General features: G+C 45.2%; 1 protein-coding gene across 11 annotated transcripts in view; it reads left to right on the top strand.

Moving 5' to 3' along the window:
* The window catches only part of LOC120019714 (afadin-like), a 120369-nt gene that overhangs the window by 5852 nt on the left and 92861 nt on the right, over positions 1-21656 (top strand). The window lies entirely within an intron of this gene.

Genomic DNA, 21656 nt, shown 5'->3' with positions numbered 1-21656 from the left:
CCTCTTCTCATTTTCAACCTGCTGGGAGAGCGCCTCCTGGCAGAGCCAGCCTAATGCACGTGCTGTTGACTTCCTAATGTCCAAGTGGGGCATCACTTATTAGCGAGATTTCCCAGTTGAATGGCCATGGTACTGTGCACAATGTAGCCTATACATTAACCTTGTTGTGGTACTTGTACGCATACATACATTTATTTAATTTCTTTCTCAGTTTGACGACCAATGAGTGAATGTTCAGCTGGTTGTGTGTTGTCTTCCTGGTTGGCTTTGAGTTTCCTCCAGAATAATGCTCTATTGTCAGGTTGTTTCCCTTGGATTAGGAATGCTGCATGCCTGTGTCTCAGAGCTTTGTGGAAGTATGACATCATCAAACCCCTTTTTGTATGCCTGATGGTACTGTATGTCCTGCTCAGACTCTTTGATGCTGCCTTTGGCAGTGCCGGCGACTCATCTCTGACCTTCTCTGATCAAGCCAACTCTCGTCAAAGGCATCTATTCAAGTAAGTTAATGATGGTGGGTGGCATCATATCCCAGTAGAGGTTTTTATAGCAAGATATTGTAGTTTTGATCAGTCAACAAAAGCATGTTACATTCTGGAAGCGGCAGAAACGCCAGCCGTCTTATGGAGCCCGGCTCAGAAGATGTAGGGTGGGAGTAGGCGTTTGCATGTGCAGTGTCATCACATATTATACTTACAAGTGCTTAGCCAAGCGCTGTGCTCTTTGTCATGTTTGTCTGGCCGACCCAGGTTAGTGAGCATCTCTACTTTTGCATGTGGGAAAAACCTGAGCGTGGCCTCTGGCGCTACTAGCCTGGGCCTAATCGCTGACACAGGAGAGTCTTCACTCTAGCACACTGTTGGAGGGGGGGGGGTTAAGCTGAGAGGGGGGTCTGCTAAATTGGCCCTCTGTTTGCTTTGGACAGGGAAGAAAAGCACAGCCATCCTGTGGGAGGGGGAGGGGTTAAGGGGGGTCAGAGAGGGGAACGGTGGGGGAGGCAGTGTTTGTGCCTTGTGCAGACAGGACAGCAAGCTGGGTTGGAGATAAAGCTGGAATAAGGGTCTGGGTCTCAACGGAAAGCCCCCCCCACCCATCTCCTCTCTCCCCCGTGGCCCCTGGGGGACCAAACTAGCCCTCCTGTCCCTCTGTGGCTGATAACTGAGGTTAGGGAGGGACGAGGGGGAGGTTGGGATGAATAGCACTGTAGCATCCAAGCAGACAAGTCACTCAGGATTGTTTTGTAAAAATTTGGTGAACTCTAATCTAAGTTTAAATATATTTGAGTGAGAAGTAGTTTGGATATAATAACTTACAGGCTTTTAAATGTCCATTTCACAATGTTTGGCCGGTTGATAATTGGGTGTGTGGGAATACCCTGCCTGAAGCAGCCTCGCCCTGAAACTCCAAAAATGTAGACTGGGAACATCTGCTGCTTCTCATATGGGTTCCTGGCGTACCCTCTCCTGCTTTTTATTAATTTCAGCGCTCGACCTGACCCCATCTTGATGCTGCCTGTGTGGTGGGGCTGGGCTGGACCTGGAGGACGATTTGGCAGGCTGCGGGGGGCCTCTCTTGGCGTCTACTACCAGTGCACTTTCACCTTGTCCCACCTCTCCAACCCACACCCATGTAGGCCTTAAGCAGGGGAACACCACAGACTGACCGGGCCTGGTCGACTGTAATAATAATACTTTTGCTAAGCAGACAATGGCTGCCTGAAGGATGACCGCTGTGGCCGAGGCTTCCCTTAACACAGCTCCACCCTCACATGTTTGTTGATCTTAACTGTCAGAAAAATGCCTTCAAGAGAGACTTCCTCCTTCGCACATGTTTTCTTTCCCCCTTGTTTGAATTGCCGGGCCAATTCTGAACAGTGGAACTGGAACACCCCTAGTTAGCAGTAGTCTGGGGCTGTGTTGTGTGACAGGATCGGAACATGGAGGCCAGGACAAGAGGGGAGGAGAGGCCTGGTGGCGTTGAGTGACTGACCACTCTGCCGCTCCCTGACGCAGGTTGGGCCCAGATGTGTGGTCTAGCTGGCCACTGTGGTGTGTGGTTATGAGGACCCTGGGGGGGGGGTCCAGTCTGTGTAAGGATGTGGTCAGCTCCCAGATGTCTCCCCTCAGGCCCACGTGTTTGGTGGTGGGCTCCTGTGTGGTGGTGGGTGGCTGTGGAGACTACCGACACACACACACACACACACACACACACACTAACATAGTCATCTGACAGATAATGTGTTCCATATAAGGCAGGCGGTCTGGCTCACGCTTTGAGGGAGTTGACTGGATTGATAGCATTTAGTAGGGCTGGGAATTGGGTGGACTGGGCATGCCTTCATGGTTACACTACACCTGGCTGTGGTTGCTATGGACACAGAAGCCTGCATAGGTGTCCTAAATTGGCCTGACTCGCTAAGGACTGACCGGCCTCTGACTTCATAGTGCGAGGTTGAGGTAAATTTTGAAGAGAATTGTTTTCTCCCACTCTCTGATAATTGGATAATGTTCGTCAGCACATTCTTAATTTTTTTTCATTGTACCAAAGTCACCTCTCCAAGTGGATGGTGCCCTGTTGCATAATTCAGTGTATGTCCCTGTAAAACAACACATTTCACTGCACCTATCCGGTGTATGTGACATAAAACATCTTGTTTTTCATTGTGTGTGTCACATTTCTTTTCTCCACACACAGGAGGACCTTCAGAACACGCACACTAACGTCACACACACACACTGTGTGGAAAGCACTCTGACATGCAACCTGCGTGTGTGAGAAAATCTATACATTGTAATCATACAGTGCTGTGTTGCACAACCATCCAATATTTCACAGCGAGGGGTTACATAAAGCCATTATCAAGTTTTAAACATCTATTGATTTCCAACTGAACTTTTTTTGTTGTTTTTTTGCTAGAGACGGTGGTACAGAAATGCAGTTATTGTTAAAATTACAGGGCTATGTGTAGTCAGCCCCATCCCATGTGATGGGACCTCAGAAGCACACAACAACCCCTCTTACTTACGTAGCCAGAGCAATACTGACTTCTATAAGAGAACTCTACTCCCTCTGTCATATTATCATTCTTGAAATACTAGCATGGGGTGGGGGGGAAGCAACAGTAAGACATTGAGTTACACAAGTGGAAGCGTCCATCTATAATGAAGCATGGGACTGCAGTGCAGAACTACAGTTTACTAATATAAAAATGAAGCACCTTGTTTCACTCTGGTCAAAAGGGAGTTTGTGCGTTAGCATGTCAGTGCGCGAGCCGTCGAAGAAGACTGAATATCGTCCCTATGAGGAACAACCGGAGTCCTGTCCTGGAACTCGGCTGCTATTCTCACTGGGCTCCATTAGGAGAGTCAGGAACTTCTTTTGGCAGATACAACACTATTTATCAAGGGAGGAGAAACAAAAAAAGCCTCACCTGCTTTTATTTTCTTCACCCCGTGCCATAATGGTTCATGAGCAGGGCCTGTTTTGAGCTCCCAGGGATAGGATAACCCACATACCCACTCAGCCACAGCAGCCAACCATGTGACCTGCCAGGCTCAACCCTGTCCCCATTCACAAACCTAATCAATGGCTTTTTGCAAGGACTCAGTGTGTGGGAGTCCCTTTCACCGCTCTTACGTCTGGGGCTTGCACCCACCCAACTCTGCTTAGTCAGTGGTGCCTTCAGAGAGGAGCCCTGTTTCTGTGTACCACAGAGGGAATGCCGTTCTGCTGTCTCCTCAGCCAGGACGGGGCCATTTTAAGAGGCAGTATCCCTCCCTAAACGGTCTGTGTTATTGACGCGGCAGACGGGCACATCTCCCCCTGCGATTTACTGACGTCTCTGTACACAGGGGGCACTTTACACAAGGCCACTGGGCCTGATAAGACCTCACAACCAGGAAGTAAATTACCCATCCTCCTTGGGGGACAGTAAATACTGGACCCCCCCATAACAATGCGTCCACAGTAGGGCTATCGCATAACCTTGATCTGGCTGTTTATCAATGCTGTTAAGTGTTTGCCACGATTGATTTGCAGTGTTGCCTGGCGTCAGGGGATTTATGACATGCCCCAGGTCCTCACTCCATCCCCCTCCCACAATGCTCCAAGCGGAACAGACTGGGCACACCTGGGACACAGGAGATGCACTCACCTGGAGAGAGGTCAGAGATTTGCTATAGAGCAGTGTTCTTCAGTCTGTTTCCTGGGGACCTATGTTCCTGTCCAGCACTAACAAGGATACTGCTGCTTAATAGTAATGGGGGGAAAACTCTATACAGTTACATGTTGCAAAATTATTTTTGGATGTTATTACAGGGTTGCGTTAATGCAGAATTCTGCGTTATTCACGCAGAAACAAAAAATATCCGCTTTTTTTTTGCTGTGTATTGTAAACGTAGATCTAAAATGCTTCTTATTGTAATTGCTGCTCTGCCCCCGACCAAATGTTGTGCTTCAGTTATACTTCTCCTCTCGGATGAGACATCTTTGCGCTCCTCATCAATAAAATGTGGTTGTCACTATTTACCACAGCCACAAAGTCATAAACCCCGCCCAGTTCTACAATTTCTCTTCTTAAAATTTGATTTTGATCCTAACCATACTGCTGACTTTAAAACCCTAAGCTTAAATTAAAACCAGAAGGCAAATTGTTATTTTCATGTCTAAAAAGACACACTGCCTACCCAGCGGACCAGAATCCTGTGGCTAAATCGAGTGCGCCTTCTGTACTGGCCTATCTGATACCTCAACTCACCGTGCCTACCGCTTCCATGACCCCGGCCACAGCGATGTTTGGTAGGCTACTAGCCTACATGAGATTTCAGAACTTTTAAAACCATGACTCGAGAGAGACTGTCAAAGAATACAGCAAATAGCATCATTTTGAATGGTCATCCTACTCTGAATTCCAAGTCGGAATTCCCGACCTGAAGATCACTGACGTCATTATTTGACTTCATTTTTTTTCTTCTCCAGAGTTCCCAGTTGCCTTGAAAGCACCATGACCATCAGATGCAGGTACCATCCGTCCACTAAAATAAAAAAGCAAATTATTTCAAAATCATTTTTGATTTATGCTCAGCTGTGCCTTGCAAGTGCTACACCAACTGATCTATTTTGTTCTCAAAATTTGAGTTTTGAAATACAATATCGTCTGAGAAGACCAATATTGTCAAAACAGGCATAATGTATTAGGCCTACTGCGCTAACCTCATTCCTTCAGAACTGTTTTTATTAGGTAAAGAAAAATCTGAGCGGTAGATCTCTGCTTGCTTATTGACTGCGAAAGTGATCTTGACTCCGAGGTTGGTGATCACTGCACTAATGTATTATGTGAAGGAAAGCTACAGTTGCACGCCCCTGATCACTCTATTGAAGCAAAACACACTGACTTTCAATATAGAACACAAGCAAAATGCGAGAGAAAAAAATTGGTCTCCGTCTTGAAAATGCAGATTTCAGAACGCTAACGTGACTCCTGTATTACATCGACATTTGACTCTCAAGTATGGATTTGTAGCGCTAGTCAGTTGTACCTGCGCCAAAACTCTGGTGTTTCCTTTCTATAGAGAAGAAGCAATCTTCTTAAATAGTGAGCCAACATGTTTTCAGCACTTATTTCAAAACTCATTTTCTCATGCTCTCTCGTTGCTCTGCAGCAGGTGGTGAGCAACATGTTTGGAACATCAAATCGCAGTATTGAATCACAATACATATAGAATCGTGAGAATCACAATACATATCGTATCAGCACTTAGGTCTAGTAGTAATATCTTATCGTGAAGATCTTGGCAATTCCCAGCCCTAATGCTGTATGTATAAAGGAGGGGCATAGATACTCTCCATAGAGGGAAGGAGAGCAGCAGTTTACGACACACCACATCCATAAGTGATGAGAAATTGGAAATGAAGACCATTGCCTCATGTTAAGTGGGTGTGTAGGAGGGGATTTGTTCTAGTGTAATGACGGCTATTAAAGTTCTATGATTTAAGTGTGTATTAATAGACTAGTAGGTGTTGTCTGGGTGTGGCATTAGTTTCGACAGAGGATAATGTGAAGAAGCCCACAAACATTAACTGCAAGTAGTGTGATGTCATTTTCACTTCCAGTTCCTCTGAAATCCCCCTTCAGGTCTAGGTCGAAAAATATTTACTTAGAAAGGTGAATCCTGATTTCCCCCCCCCCCCCCCCCCCCCCCCGGCTGAGCTGTTCCAATAAGGTGGTAATGCCTCACAGCGTGTTTAATAAGGGAGGCCAGATGAATAACCCAGTCTTGGGGAGATGACAGAATGCTGCTGGAATCCATATTGAACAGGCACCTGTGAAAGGCCCGCTTATCAGATGGGCTGTCATCAGCCACAAAGCACTATTTAAAATACCTCCAGCTCCAAGTCTCCTATCTTAATGAACCTTTCCCTCTGACGACTGAAGGGGTGACTGACATTGGTGGCACCTGCCAAGTTTGGTTGATGGGGCCAGCAGACTTCCAGACCCAGGTCTCCTTTGAGTCTTGTCCCAGGACAGAGCTTCGCTCCTGGGACTCCCTTGTAGTGGAGGTCTGAGACTGACGCCTTACCTGCCAGAGAGCCATATCCTCAAGCTGCTGCAAAGCTCCGGTTTTTACTGACCTCTTCAAAAGCTGCAGTGTTGTCTAATGCCCAACTGAGTCCTCTCAAAACCTCAAGAGAACATGTGTTTTTTAGCTGTAGAATTCATACAGCAGAACTGTCAACAACATTGACTTTGACTTTGAGGTGAAAGCAGTAAAATTCATCTCACATTTATAGTCTTTCCTCCATATTAAATTCAAATAAAACAGCCTGGTTTTGTGAGTTTAGGCTTCACACTTGTCTCCATGCTTTATGATGGGAATACTGTAGTAGTTTGAATTCCTCTTGGTAGTAAAAGTGTTGGTATTTTTGCTGTTGGAACATGTCAGTCAGCCTAGCTCAGTGGGCCTCTAACTGTATAGCTACGGGGGTATAGTCAGTGCAGGTGTGCATATCTCAGCTGGCCCCACCCGGTACACTTGGTCGCTGTATTCTTAGAAATAGGCCATGGAGCTCATTTAAATGCATACCAGGGTTTTTTTTATCAGCCAAGCTTGATTTGTATCTGGATGTTTACTCAATATGGCACCACACCCCGATCTAGAGATGGAATCCGGTATAAAGGCTGTTCTCACAGTCGCTCTCTTTCTTCATTCACTCTCCCTCTGGAGAGGAGGATGTGGCTGTGTTCTGGCCTCTTGCCCTGCCGTGTGTTTTCTCCACGGCCCTTCAGGGGCGGTGGTCCAGCGCAGGCTGCAGCTGGGAATCTGTCTTTTATTACCGGAGAGGGAGAGAATCTTTGTTTAACTAAGCACTGCAAAGGGCCTAATGGCATTTCAGCCCGCCTTTTGAGTGATGTGCTAATCTCGCCTTAATGGTGACGACCTGCTCTTAACTCCGGCGGAAGTAGGTGCCCTTCAGACTTCACGGTGTTGAAGGAAAGTGGGAGTAAAGGTCGAAGGTTAAGGAGGCATAGAGTGTAATGTTGAGTCTTAACATGGACTGGGAGGGGGACTGACTGGCCGGGTGGTGTTACTTGTGGCTTTCAGCTCTCCCCTCTTGGCTTTTCACAACCACCACCGCAGCTGCTGTGGTTACGACCAGTCCTAGTGTGTGTAACCACCACTAGCCTCCCAGAGGAGTTGTTATTTAGTAAGACACTCCTGTCTGGCTGCGTCTGAGGCTGTAAATCCACTAGGCACGTCCAAAACAAGACCCTATTGGCTGTGGGAACAAGGCCGAGAGATTTTCGAGAGGACCTGACAAGCCTATCAGTCCACCATTACATCTTATCTTTTCCTGGGCCCTGTGTGAGTTGGAGGGGGGAGGCATTCAGGACACCTGGTTTGTGTTCCTAACTGGTTGTCTATAGAGCTGATAGTGGAGGGGGATGTAGGGTCTGTCTAGGGAAGGTGTTGCTGGGTCTGCTGTTCTCAGACTGATAAGAGCTACTCTGAGGTCATGACCCCTGTGTTGCTACATTATCTCCATTGTGGGTTGTTTGTAGCCTACTTTTCCCCCCCAGACCTGGACTGATAGCAGTGTGTTTTTGTCCCCAGTGTGTCTGTGTCCCCTGCCCGTAAGCTTTAATAGATCAGTTTCTGTTTATTAGATTGTAAGTTCCAAATTGGTTTGAACTGCCTGTTTAGCGATCTAATCTTCATCTCCTGATTGTGGTTCTGTCAAATGGAGGCCACGGAACGGTTTCACTGTCACCGTTTTGCTTCGGTTTTCAGCAGCACCTCAGAATTGTGCAAGCTGAGCTATGTGACAGAATCCGCCGAGTGACATTACCGCGACCTTTTGTCAGACTTCGTAGTGGGTTGTGCGACGCTATTCTCAGACGCACGGTGACATGTTGTCGTATGGTGTAGTGTGTTATCTCCTTCCGTTCCAGACTTTTCCATGACTGATCCTGCAGATCTTCAGTTGTTCTGAGAAGTGACTCTTGTCTGCTGACTTGAACCATTCTGTTGACTTCTATGAGACAGGCCTTCCAAGGCATAACGTATATTTAAAATACAGTTGACAGGCTAGTTGGTATTGGTAATAGAACATCCTTGAACCCAGTCACATTGTAAATGTAAACTCTTGATTAGCATTGCAGAGCCTCAGCATGCTGTGGTTCTCAGCTTATCTGGGGGTTTGAATGGTGATGGTTCAGTACTGTGTCTCAGTCAGACCAGCTGTCTGATAGTGCCCATGTACAGTTCAGCGCATTCGTAAAGTATTAAGCTCTTGTCGACTTCCACATTTTGTTACGTTACAGCCTTACCCCCCCCCCCCCCCCCCCCCTTTATCAATCTACACACTACCCCATAATGACAAAGCAAAAACAGGTTTTTAGACATATAACCACCCCTGGAAATATCAAATTTACCTAAGTATTCAGGTCCTTTACTCAGAACTTTGTTGAAGGACCTTTGGCAGCGATTACAGCCTCAAGTCTGACGCTACAAGCTTGGCACACCTGTATTTGGGGCGTTTCTCCCTTTCTTCTCCTCTGATCCTCTCAAGCTCTGTCAGGTTGGATGGGGTGCATCGATGCACAGCTATTTTTAGGTCTGTCCAGAGATGTTTGATCGGGTTCAAGTCCAGGCTCTGGCTGGGCCACTCAAGAACATTCAGAGACTTGTCCCGAAGCCACTCCTGCTTTGTCTTTGCTGTGTGCTTAGGGTCGTTGTCCTGTTGGAAGGTGAACCTTCTCCCCCAGTCTGAGGTCTTGAGCGCTACTTTGCTTCATTCATTTCCCCTCGATCCTGACTAGTCTCCCAGACCCTGGCACTGAAAAACATTCTCACAGTATGATTCTGCCACCACCATGCTTCACCGTAGGGATGTTGCCAGGTTTCCTCCAGACGTGACGCTTGGCATTCAGGCCAAAGAGTTCAATCTTGGTTTCATCAGACCAGAGAATCTTGTTTCTCATGTTCTTAGAGTCCTTTAGGTGCCTTTTGGCAAACTCCAAATGGGCTGTCATGTGCCTTTTTTTACTGAGGAGTAGATTCTGTCTGGCCACTCTACCATAAAGGCTTGATTGGTGGAGTGCAACAGAATAGCCTTGTTAGTAACAAACTTCTTCCATTTAAGATTGATGAAAGCAGTGTTCTTGGATCTTCAATGCTACAGAAATTTGTTGGTACAATTCCCCAGATCTGTGCCTCCACACAATCCTGTCTCGGAGCTCTACGGACAATTCCTTCGACCTCATGGCTTGGTTTTGCGCTGACATACACTGTCAACTCTGGGACCTTATATAGACGTGTGTGCCTTTCCAAATCATGTCCAATCAATTGAATTTACCACAGGTGGACTCCAGTCAAGTTATAGAAACATCTCAAGGAGGATCAATGGAAACAGGATGCACCTGAGCTCAATTTCGAGTCTCATAGCAAATGGTCTGAATACTAGAGGTCGACCGATTAATCGGAATGGCCGATTAATTAGGGTCGATTTCAAGTTTTCATAACAATCGGTAATTTTGGACGCCGATTTTATATATATTTTTTACACCTTTTTATTTAACTAGGCAAGTCAGTTAAGAACACATTCTTATTTTCAATGACTGCCTAGGAACGGTGGGTTAACTGCCTTGTTCAGGGGCAGAACAACAGATTTTTACCTTGTCAGCTCAGGGATTCAATCTTGCAACCTTACGGTTAACTAGTCCAACGCTCTAACCACCTGCCTCACGAGGAGCCCGCCTGTTACGCGAATGCAGTAAGAAGCCAAGGTAAATTGCTAGCTAGCATTAAACTTATCTTATAAAAAACAATCAATCAATCAATCATAATCACTAGTTATAACTACACATGGTTGATGATATTACTAGTTTATCTAGCGTGTCCTGCGTTGCATATAATCGATGCAGTGCGCATTCGCGAAAAAGGACTGTCGTTGCTCCGACGTGTACCTAACCATAAACATCAATGCCTTTCTTAAAATCAATACACAGAAGTATATATTTTTAAACCTGCATATTTAGCTAATAGAAATACAGGTTAGCAGGCAATATTAACCAGGTGAAATTGTGTCACTTCTCTTGCGTTCATTGCACGCAGAGTCAGAGTATATGCAACAGTTTGGGCCGCCTGGCTCATTGTGAACTCATTTGCCAGATTTTACGTAATTATGACATAACATTGAAGGTTGTGCAATGCAACAGGAATATTTAGACATGGATGCCACCCCTGAGATTACATATGGAACGGTTCCGTATTTCACTGAAAGAATAAACGTTTTGTTTTCGAGATGATAGTTTCCGGATTCGACCATATTAATGACCTATGGCTCGTATTTCTGTGTGTTATTGTGTTATAGTTAAGTCTATGATTTGATAGAGCAGTCTGACTGAGCGATGGTAGGCACCAGCATGCTCGTAAGCATTCTTTCAAACAGCACTTTCGTGCTTTTTGCCAGCAGCTCTTCGCAATGCTTCAAGCATTGCACTGTTTATGACTTCAAGCCTATCAACTCCAGAGATTAGGCTGGTGTAACCGATGTGAAATGGCTAGTTAGTTAGCGGGGTGCGCGCTAATAGCGTTTCAAACGTCACTCGCTCTGAGACTTGGAGTAGTTGTTCCCCTTGCTCTGCATGGGTAACGCTGCTTCGAGGGTGGCTGTTGCGATGTGTTCCTGGTTCGAGCCCAGGTAGCGGCGAGGAGAGGGATGGAAGCTATACTGTTACACTGTCAATACTAAAGTGCCTATAAGAACATCCAATAGTCAAAAGGTATATGAAATACAAATCGTATAGAGAGAAATATTCCTATAATAACTACAACCTAAAACTTCTTACCTGGGAATATTGAAGACTCATGTTAAAAGGAACCACCAGCTTTCATATGTTCTCATGTTCTGAGCAAGGAACTTAAACGTTAGCTTTCTTACATGGCACATATTGCACTTTTACTTTCTTCTCCAACACTTTGTTTTTGCATTATTTAAACCAAATTGAACATGTTTCATTATTTATTTGAGGCTAAATTGATTTTATTGATGTATTATATTAAGTTAAAATAAGTGTTCATTCCGTATTGTTGTAATTCCAAACTTCTTTCATTTAAGAATGATGGAGGCCACTGTGTTCTTGGGGACCTTCAATGCTGCAGAAATGTTTTGGTACCCTTCCCCAGATCTGTGCCTCGACACAATCCTGTCTCTGAGCTATACAGACAATTCCTTCGACCTCATGGCTTGGTTTTTGCTCTCACATGCACTGTCAACTCTTGGACCTTATATAGACAGGTGCGTGCCTTTCCAAATCATGTCCAATCAATAGACTTGACCACGGGTGGACTCCAATCAAGTTGTAGACACACCTCAAGGATGATCAATGGAAACAGGATGCACCTGAGCTCAATTTCGAGTTTCATAGCAAAAGGTCTGAATACTTATGTTAAATAAGGTATTTCTAAAAACCTGTTTTCGCTTTTTCATTATTGGGTATTGAGTGTAGATTGAGAATTAGTAAAAAAAAAAATCATTTTTAGAATTAGGCTGTAACGTAGCAATGTGGAAAAAGTCAAGGGGTCTGACTAGTTTCCGAATGCACTGTATTACACCCCTGTCTGTCTGGAGAATGTGGCTGCCTACTCGCTGGGTAGTTAAAAGCCTGCTTTAGCTCATCACTAATTACTGTTCTCAGATCAGTCTGACGTGGGAGGAGAGCTTGTCAAATACCAGAATTGCAGGGTTGGCCTGCCTTTTTGGATTTAAATATTTGTGTGAAATGAGCTTTATCACTTACCTTGGTGGAAATGCACTGGACTAGAAAGACAAGCTAGTTCAATGTGCTGAACTTTGCAAATTATAACTTTTTGTATTTTTGGACTCCTTACTTAAATATGGTCTATTATGCCCAACTCTGTATTTAAGTCTTCTGGTGTTAAAGTCAAAATGTGCTTGGAACTAAGCCTCCTGAGACTCGCTAAAGTGCATGATTTTTTTTAAATTTATTTTTTAAACAGGGACACTGTCATAATCCTGAGTCAGAGTTGATATGAAATCCCCCCCCCCCAAAGCTTATTTCCCAATCCCCATTGTACTGTACTGCAGAGAGAGCTAGATCAGTGCACCTCAAACCAACTGGACTGACTTTATAAGGTACTGCCCCAAGAGAGAGAGCAGCCTCACCAGGGATAGCGCATCGGGATGAAAGGGGGACCAGAGAAAAGTAGGGAAGGAGAGTAGAGAGCAAGAGTAGGAGAGACTGAAAGAGTAGGAGATGGCTCTCAACCATCCAAGCTTGTCGGCTGTCCTGAACTCCTCAACCATTAACCTCTCTTTCACCTCCCCCCTATGCCCTCTAACCTGTGGCCTGGGGGAGGGCTTTACTCACCCATTCCCCCCCTCTCTAACCATAGGGTTTAGTCATCCATTCCCCCCCTCTCTAACCATAGGGTTTAGTCATCCATTCCACTGGCCCTATTTCCTGGATTAAGACCGTGACTGCAAGGATATAATGAGGTATGATGTCAGAGACCCTGTCGATTCATCTCTCCCTCCTAGCATGGTTCTGATCTGTTTGAGGCGATTGGAGAGTTAGCCACTTGAAGTCCTCTTAAATGAAGTTTATCCTAGATGCAGATCGTTCTGCAGTTATTTTCCCCCCATATGGTTAAAGGTGGTCAAGTCATAACGATTATAAGCTTTGCTTTGACATACTTACTGTGAGGCAGCTTCGGGACTAAAATGACATGGCAACAAAACGAGATTAACGACCGTAAATCACCTGACCCGCTACTTTTCAGATCCCTTTGTAACATCCCTTAAGATGGTTCCATGTTTGAATGGACTGCATCCGTAAGTTTGTTTTGGCAGCCCTTATCATCGTAGTGTAAATAGTTCAAGCCTTCGTAGAGTGGGGATTAATTCAAACACTGAGTAACATTGTAGTAGGAGCGTAACTGGGTCAAAGTCAGTCACAGCCACACAGCTTTGTGAAGTGTTGCAGAGTGAGAGTGCCTTGCCATGTCAGTCAACAGGCCATGGCCGGGCCTTTTATGGTGCTGTTTGCTGACTGTCTGTGAATTGGGGAGGTGGGCAATTGTTTGCTGATTGCCTTTAGCCTAACCTTGGTCCCAGAGTGAGTGAGCGCTCTTATCACTGGGCCCTTCCTGGGGTAGATAATGTGTGGGGAGATGTTGACTGGACTGACTGGACGCCCTCTGAGCTGCCTTGTTGTTCTGGCTTGGGGAATGCTGTGGAGATGCTGGGCCCACATTCGGTAAGTCAACGCTATGAAACACTACGGATAGAAATGGAACTGATGTAGGCAGAGTTCTACATCAAATATTTGTCCGATCGGTGCACAACATTGTGCCCTGCTGAACACCAGGCCATTCTGGCCTCAGTTTGACTCTAGCAGACAGGTGCTAATGGAAAGGCTCATTGGGTTGATTGGGGTCATCCTGGGAGCCTGCATTGAGAGCCTGCTGTGCTACCCTGCTGGAACTCTGTTATGGTAATCACACAGCAGCAGCTTCTAATGAACCAAGACACTCTCTCACTCTGTGCTGATTGGTCACATATAGTTATTTACTCCCTTGATGTTTCCCCTTGTCGAAATGTGGTCGGCCTACCTCTGTTATGTTTTGAATGAGAAGGAAAAGGCACACAGACGGTTGGTTGTATGTCTAGTCATGGTTGTTGGTACTGCATGGTTCGAGTTCTGACTGTGACCCAGCAAGCTCCTCAGGCTGATATGTCTTACATGTTGCTACTGTCGTCAGTTACAGACCTCTCTCCACTCCTCCCCTCACTCCTTCCTCCCCCATTTCTGTCTCCCTAATTTTCTATATCTATCCATGAATCATTCAAGGTTTATACAGATGTCAATTCAATAGAGACATTTTTTTTTTTTAGCCCCCTTTTTTTCCTCCCCAATTTCGTAGTATCCAATTGTTAGTAGTCACTGTCTTGTCTCATTGCTACAACTCCCGTATGGGCTCGGGAGAGACGAAGGTCGAGAGCCATGCGTCCTCCGAAACACAACCCAACCAAGCCGCACTGCTTCTTAACACAGCGCGCATCCAACCCGGAAGCCAGCCGCACCAATGTGTCGGAGGAAACACTGTCCACCTAGCGACCTGGTCAGCGCGCACTGCGCCCGGCCCGCCACAGGAGTCGCTAGTGCGCGATGAGACAAGGATATCCCTACCGGCCAAACCCTCCCTAACCCGGATGACGCTAGGCCAATTGTGCGTCGCCCCATGGACCCCCCGGTCGCGGCCGGCTGCGACCAGAGCCTGGGCTCGAACCCAGAATCTAAGACCACGGCGCCACCCGGGAGGCCCCAATAGAGAATTGTGTCTGAAAAACCATAGTCCAAACCCCATGTCTCTACCATATATGGTTCTGAAGTTATAGACGATTAACTCTGAGAATTTTGCATGTTTAGTGTGACTGGAATGTCGTCACGGTCATGATCAAAAAGTGGTCACTGCTCAATAAAACCCTGGCGCTGAGAACAGCCCTAACTTTCAACGTCAACTGACAAGCTAACAAGTGGCTGCAAGTTTGTGAGAGAAAAATCACATGTTTTCAAAGTGAAATCTGCTGAATACAATACAAAATACTGACATATTTACTCATTTATTTTAGTATTATTTGATTTATTTTGTACTTTTTACACCATTTTATCCCAATTTCATGATATCCAATTGGTAGTTAAAGGCTTGTCCCATCGCTGCAACTCCCGTACGGAGTCAGGAGAGGCGAAGGTCGAGAGCCATGCGTCCTCCAAAACACGACCCTGCCAAACCCTCCCCTAACCCGGACGACTCTGGACTAATTGTGCGCTGCTTCATGGGTCTCCCGGTCACGACCGGCTGTGAAACTACAGACCCGGGATCGAACCAGTGTCTGTAGTGACCCCTCAAGCACTCGCGAGGCTTGACTAAACATCTTTATTTACAAAGCTAACAGACAGATTTTCAATGTCCATCCACCGTGAGACCAATCTGTTCCTGTTTTTTTTGTGTGTTTCTGAGCCTTTCCCTTTAAATCTCCATTAAAAACGTCCCCTCAACGTAGCTTGAACACCAATATAGCCAATGAAAGCCAAAAATCTGAAGATGAAAATGACTAGGGTATCAAGTTGATTTTGATTGGTCCATAAGTAAAAAGAGCTGACAGATAACGTCTTAAAAATAACTTTGGGAAGTGATATTGAGTACCACCTCCCGACGCCAAATATGGAAGAGATACAAGAGGTGTGCGGTCTAAACTAGCAACGGTCACAACAAATGAAGGTATTTATTTCATCAACACTGTCAAGTATATGAAATTAAGGTCCCCCGAACAAGCTCTTTTTTGGTGGCCTCTGGAACATTCTAATGCCTTGATTCCATCCGAAATACACAGCAAAATGATTGAAAACGTTGAATTTAGCCCCCAGATTGTGAAAATGTGTTTACAATTTAAATGACTGAAAATGTATGAATTCAGTGCATTGTTAGTTTTGGGGTTATCGCCTAGGCTTATATGATCGAGACTATTTTCAAAGTAAGAACATTCAACTTTACATTTAACCTGTCTTCTCTTCAGATTAAAGTATTTTACTGCAACATATTAATTGCCATAATTATGTTTGCTCCTCAAATTAGGTATTTTTTTATTAAAAATTAAATAGCCCAAATGATATTTTACAACTGACCAAAGTATTTTTTCTTAAAGAATCCGAGTCTGCTGACTTCCACAGGCTTCAAGCTTACGCTTAAGAGGCATTTTCTCAGCTATCTGCAATCCAGGTATGATTGAAGAATGTAGCAGGTGTTAATCACGGGCTTTGCTACATAACGAGCAGCAGTCGACTACTCCATTGTCAACACTTTGATCAAATCAGTAGACCTAGATCAATATATTTGAGAATAACCGATGTATTGTTAGCTTTTAAAACAATCCAATCCGCTTTCTTTTATCATATCTTGGACCAGAGTGAGGCTCTCTCTCCACTAGCCTGTCTGTTGTTCCTGCAGTGAGGAGGATTCACCATCTTCATTGAATTTATTCATAATTTATCTGCAGATAATTGCTAAAAAGCCCACTCCCTCTTACTGATGCGATTTGGTAAGCTACTGACAAGTCGCTCACTTTAACGTCACTGTCTGGCAAGTCCTGATGGACTAAATATCGGAAATGCAAAAAATATTTTTTTATTGGATATATATAAAAAAAAAGTGGATAGTGGATATATAACTAAGTTGTATGATTTATGAATGGGAAGGATATGTGAGATTGACTTTATTCAGTCAGTTCAACACCATTTATCAACTAGTCAAGCTTGCTATTTGTTTGTCAATCAAATCTCACTAAGTCTATGCGCCAGCATTTCGTGGGTGCATATGAAACACGCGAAATAAAATAAATGAATGTGCCAGAAAACACTAAGTGCATTTCGACTCTTCGTTACCACATTATATGGGACGTAAAAAATTAGCTCACATTATATGGGAAGGGCAAATGGATTCGCGTAGACGATGAAGGACCATCATGAAATGTGACTGCAACCACAGCGTACACACACACACCCAGGTACTGAGAGGCTGGACAGATGGCAGACAGTCGAAACCAGCAGTGTTTCCCCGTCATTGCTCACTTTATGACTCACAGGCGCCTTCGCTGTCAATAGATTGCTAGAAGATTCGTATCGTTCATTCTAGCGTGAGAGGGCTCGACTGACTTTTTTTTTTTCATGACTTGTGAATTGTAAAAAAGCTGACCGTGGAAAACACTGCTGACCCGGTCCGCCCACCAGCCGTAGTTCTATTAAAGGATGTTGGCCCCTTCCCCTCATCCTCCCATCCCCTCAGGATGGTGTGATCATTGTGCTCTACCTTCCTGTAGGGGGTGTAAAAATGTCTGGGCTCGCATGGGTGTGAAAATGCTGGGGGTGGGGGGATACGGTGGTTCCTCTCAGGGTGGTGGCAGAGAGGGTGTGTGGGGGCAACTCCTCTTATTTAAAGCGTTACTGCTGGGATGATGTTAGCACTGACAGAGAACATTATCGTCATCCTGCAGCCCACTCTGGGAGAAGGCATTACTGTCTGCCTGCCTGCCTGCCTAGGAACGGCCTCAACGGACTGCAGGCTCTATGGCTGACTGCAGGATTATTAGTTATCATTTATTTATTTATCTAGCTACCCCCGCCTCAAACAACGGTCTCACAGGCTTCAGGATGGCTTTGCCAGGCGGATCTAACACGAGCCCTCCCAAGGCTTTAAATAGAACTGCCTTAGCTTGTAAATGTAGTGTGAAGTTCCAAATTGGGCCTTATCATTGCCTCGATGAAGTGTGTTCCGTTTCACTGTGGAACATAGTTCTGGCTGCCTGTGACTGGCGAGGATTTAGGAGGAGTTGAAGTGAGGTAAAATGGAAAGGATGTCGAGGCTGTTATTAGATAGCGTTGGACTATTAAAGACCAACTGACTGAGTCTAGATAGAAAGGGCATTAAAGTGAATGTAATTCCTTTAGATTTGTTTTAATGTTTTTAACTTTTAGATGTTTTAACTACTTCTGTGAGTAGTTTTGAGATCTAAGAGCCAAATCCTAACTTGAGATACGTGAACAGAATCTCCATACAAATCTTCCAATGACATCAATGCACGATTTAGGTGTCTGGCTTATGCTTGCATATGTGAAGTGACGATTCTCCCCAGACTGTGCTGCTAGCTAGCTGACTGGTGTACGACATCCTTTGGATCAGACCCCAGCAGAGGCCAAGCCTTTGTCTGAGAGGTTGTCACTTTCATTCCCACATTGCAGACAGCCTGTCAAGTCCCAACCTGTCCCTGTCTCTTACCCTGAGTGACCCAGTGTGTGTGTTGTAAATTCCCTGGTTCCGTCTGTGCGTTTTAGTCACAGAGGTCACCCTTCCTCTCTCCTCTGGCCACTCTCTCCCCCAGCTGCCCCCTGGGAAAGGGAAACCGACTTCCTTTGGGCCATCAAAGGGCCGACATACCCAGCAGTATGTAGAAGTTACCCCCTAACCACAGATCTATGATCTGATTACCATAAGCATTTAGGGTTCTGAAAAATATCTGAAACTACATCTGTGGTTAGTGCAGGGGTTGCAAACTTTTTGGGGGTGCCCACGACCCCAGACGAGCTTCAATGCCATACAACTCTCCTTTCGTGGCCTCCAACTGCTCTTAAATACAAGTAAAACTAAATGCATGCTCTTCAACTGATCGCTGCCTGCATCTGCCCGCCCGTCCAGCATCACTACTTTGGATGGTTCTGACTTAGAATACGTGGACAACTACAAATACCTAGGTGTCTGGTTAGACTGTGAACTCTCCTTCCAGACTCACATAAAACATCTCCAATCCAAAGCTAAATCTAGAAATGGCTTCCTATTTCGCAGCATGGCATCCTTCACTCATGCTGCCAAACATACCCTCGTAAAACTGACCATGTTACCGATCCTCGACTTTGGCGATGTCATTTACAAAATAGCCTCCAACACCCTACTCAACAAATTGGATGCAGTCTATCACAGTGCCATCCGTTTTGTCACCAAAGCCCCATATACTACCCACCACTGCGACCTGTACGCTCTCGTTGGCTGGCCCTCGCTTCATACTCGTCGCCAAACCCACTGGCTCCAGGTCATCTACAAGACCCTGCAAGGTAAAGTCCCGCCTTATCTCTGCTCGCAGGTCACCATAGCAGCACCCACCCGTAGCAAGCGTTCCAGCAGGTATATCTCACTTGTCACCCCCAAAGTCAATTCCTCCTTTGGCCGCCTCTCCTTCCAGTTCTCTGCTGCAAATGACTGGAACGAACTACAAAAATCTCTGAAACTGGAAACACTTATCTCCCTCACTAGCTTTAAGCACCAGCTGTCAGAGCAGCTCACAGATCACTGCACCTGTACATAGCCCATCTATAAATAGCCCAAACAACTACCTCTTCCCCTACTGTATTTATTTATTTTGCTCCTTTGCACCCCAGTATTTCTACTTTGCACGCTCATCTAATGTCAAATCTACCATTCCAGTGTTTTAATTGCTATATTGTATTTACTTTGCCACCATGGCCTATTTATTGCCTTTACCTCCCTTATCTCATTTCATTTGCTCACATTGTATATAGACTTATTTTTCTACTGTGTTATTGACTGTATGTTTGTTTTACTCCATGTGTAACTCTGTGTTATGTGTCGAACTGCTTTGCTTTATCTTGGCCAGGTCGCAGTTGTAAATGGGAACTTGTTCTCAACTTGCCTACCTGGTCAAATAAAGGTGAAATAAAAAATAAATAAAAAATTGATATCTGAAAATTCTCGCTACCCCAACCATGTGATTTTTTTTTTAATGTAATTAACAGGTCATGTTTACTTTTTAATGTGAGTCTTTTTAATGAGTCTGACATGATGTATCTTCTCTCACCACCACTAAGGAGGTGGGTGTGCTTGATGCATGTCGCGTCGGAGCTTCTCAAAGTCAGGGGACGTGGTCGACAAAGCGCACCTGCTCTCTGCTGTCACATCCAACCTGTATGGATATTTGGTTTTAATGCAGACGAGGGCACTGAATCCAGCTGGAGAAGGGTACCATGAGTTTTATGGTGCTTTCAAGACAACTGGGAACTCTGAAAAATACATAGTCAAATCATGACGTCAGTTATCTTTAGTTTGGAAAGTTAAAGTCCCTGAAAGAATTCCGAGTTGGCTGACCGTTCAAAAGATTTTCCCGGTCTGAGCTTGTTTTTTCCCCAGTTGTCTTGAACGCACTGAAGTTGGAAGTCAGAGATTTCCGAGTTCCCTGTTGTTTTGAATGCGGTATTAATGCTCAGAGGGACACGGCAGGGTATTCCTTTTGAGTCAGGAACCAAAACTCCTCCTTAGTGACCCCTGAATGCATTGTCACATTACAGATCAATCAGCTGTTCAATTTCACTTACCAGCATGGAGTTTGAGTCGTTCCGTCAGTTTCCTCTTGATAATGCTAGCTATAGCATAAATTCTTTATTTATCAGTATTATCTGACAAAGGTATTGAATTGAGTTTCTGTGCCTCCCAACACATTGTTTTCACCATATCAATTGCGACCGGTAATATCAAAGTTTCTGCAATAGTGTGTGTTTTCATAGCGTAGCGGGCTTAGCCATTCACTGTGGGACTGATTCAAGTACAGCGGTCAAGCGCGGCCTTTTCCCATGATCTAAGTGTGCTCCCTGGTTGAATTTTATCTTTTAGATTTGAATAATTTTAATTTAGATTTTGAAGGTTAGCCACATTACAATGATTTTGAGATACAAAGATGATATACTTTCCCCCCGCCCTACTATTCTGTTTTTGGATTTGTAAATTCTACCGCGACCCCGTTTTCATATCAGTGTGGGAAGCACTGGGTTAGGGGCTTCCAGATAACGTGAAGGTAGATGGAGATCTTTTATGGCGGTCTCCATTGTAGCTTATCCAGTGAGTCTCCTCTCTACCCAGTCCACCCAGCAACAGTCAAGTGAACTGATGATTTGTCCATATGTGGTCATAATTCTTCCTTTGAGCAATTATCATATTTTTTCCCCCTGCTAATCCTCAGAAATGCTGGACTGTCAAACTGGGGAGATGAAAGCACTGCTGGTGTAGAAGGGAATCTGGGGTGCTTTTAAAGCAGCTCTGTTTTGACATCTCCTCTGTCGGGAGATTTGGAGAAGGAAAGGAGAACTCTCTGATGCCAAAGATACTGTTCTCCCCCTCTCCCCATCTTTCTCTGCTTGTGCTGCTACACGCTACGCATCACAAAAGCCCTCTTCAAAGGAGCATGGGCGTAGTGCGTGTTATTATTAACAAGAGGAACGAGCAATGTCGGGTCTTTCAGAACATTGGTACAGGTCGCCAAAATGAGGCTAGATTGGGCTCAGGCAGGGCATGCACGCACACACACACACACACACACACACACACACACACACACACACACACACACACACACACGACCTCCCAGTCACACCCCAACTCCCCTGCAGAAATACCATGAGAGGGAGAGGCCAAGCCCACACACTGAATTTGTTTCCCACTCGATCAAAGGGCCAGTCCCAGCAGCCATTGTTTTTGTCTGAGCCTCCCCCTCATGTAGAGATTCCATTGGGTTTG

Source organism: Salvelinus namaycush, chromosome 24 (genome assembly GCF_016432855.1).
Source record: "Salvelinus namaycush isolate Seneca chromosome 24, SaNama_1.0, whole genome shotgun sequence".
Taxonomy (NCBI): Eukaryota; Metazoa; Chordata; class Actinopteri; order Salmoniformes; family Salmonidae; genus Salvelinus; species Salvelinus namaycush.
The sequence above is the reverse complement of the archived record's forward strand: the minus strand, read 5'-3'. Positions and strand labels throughout refer to the sequence as shown.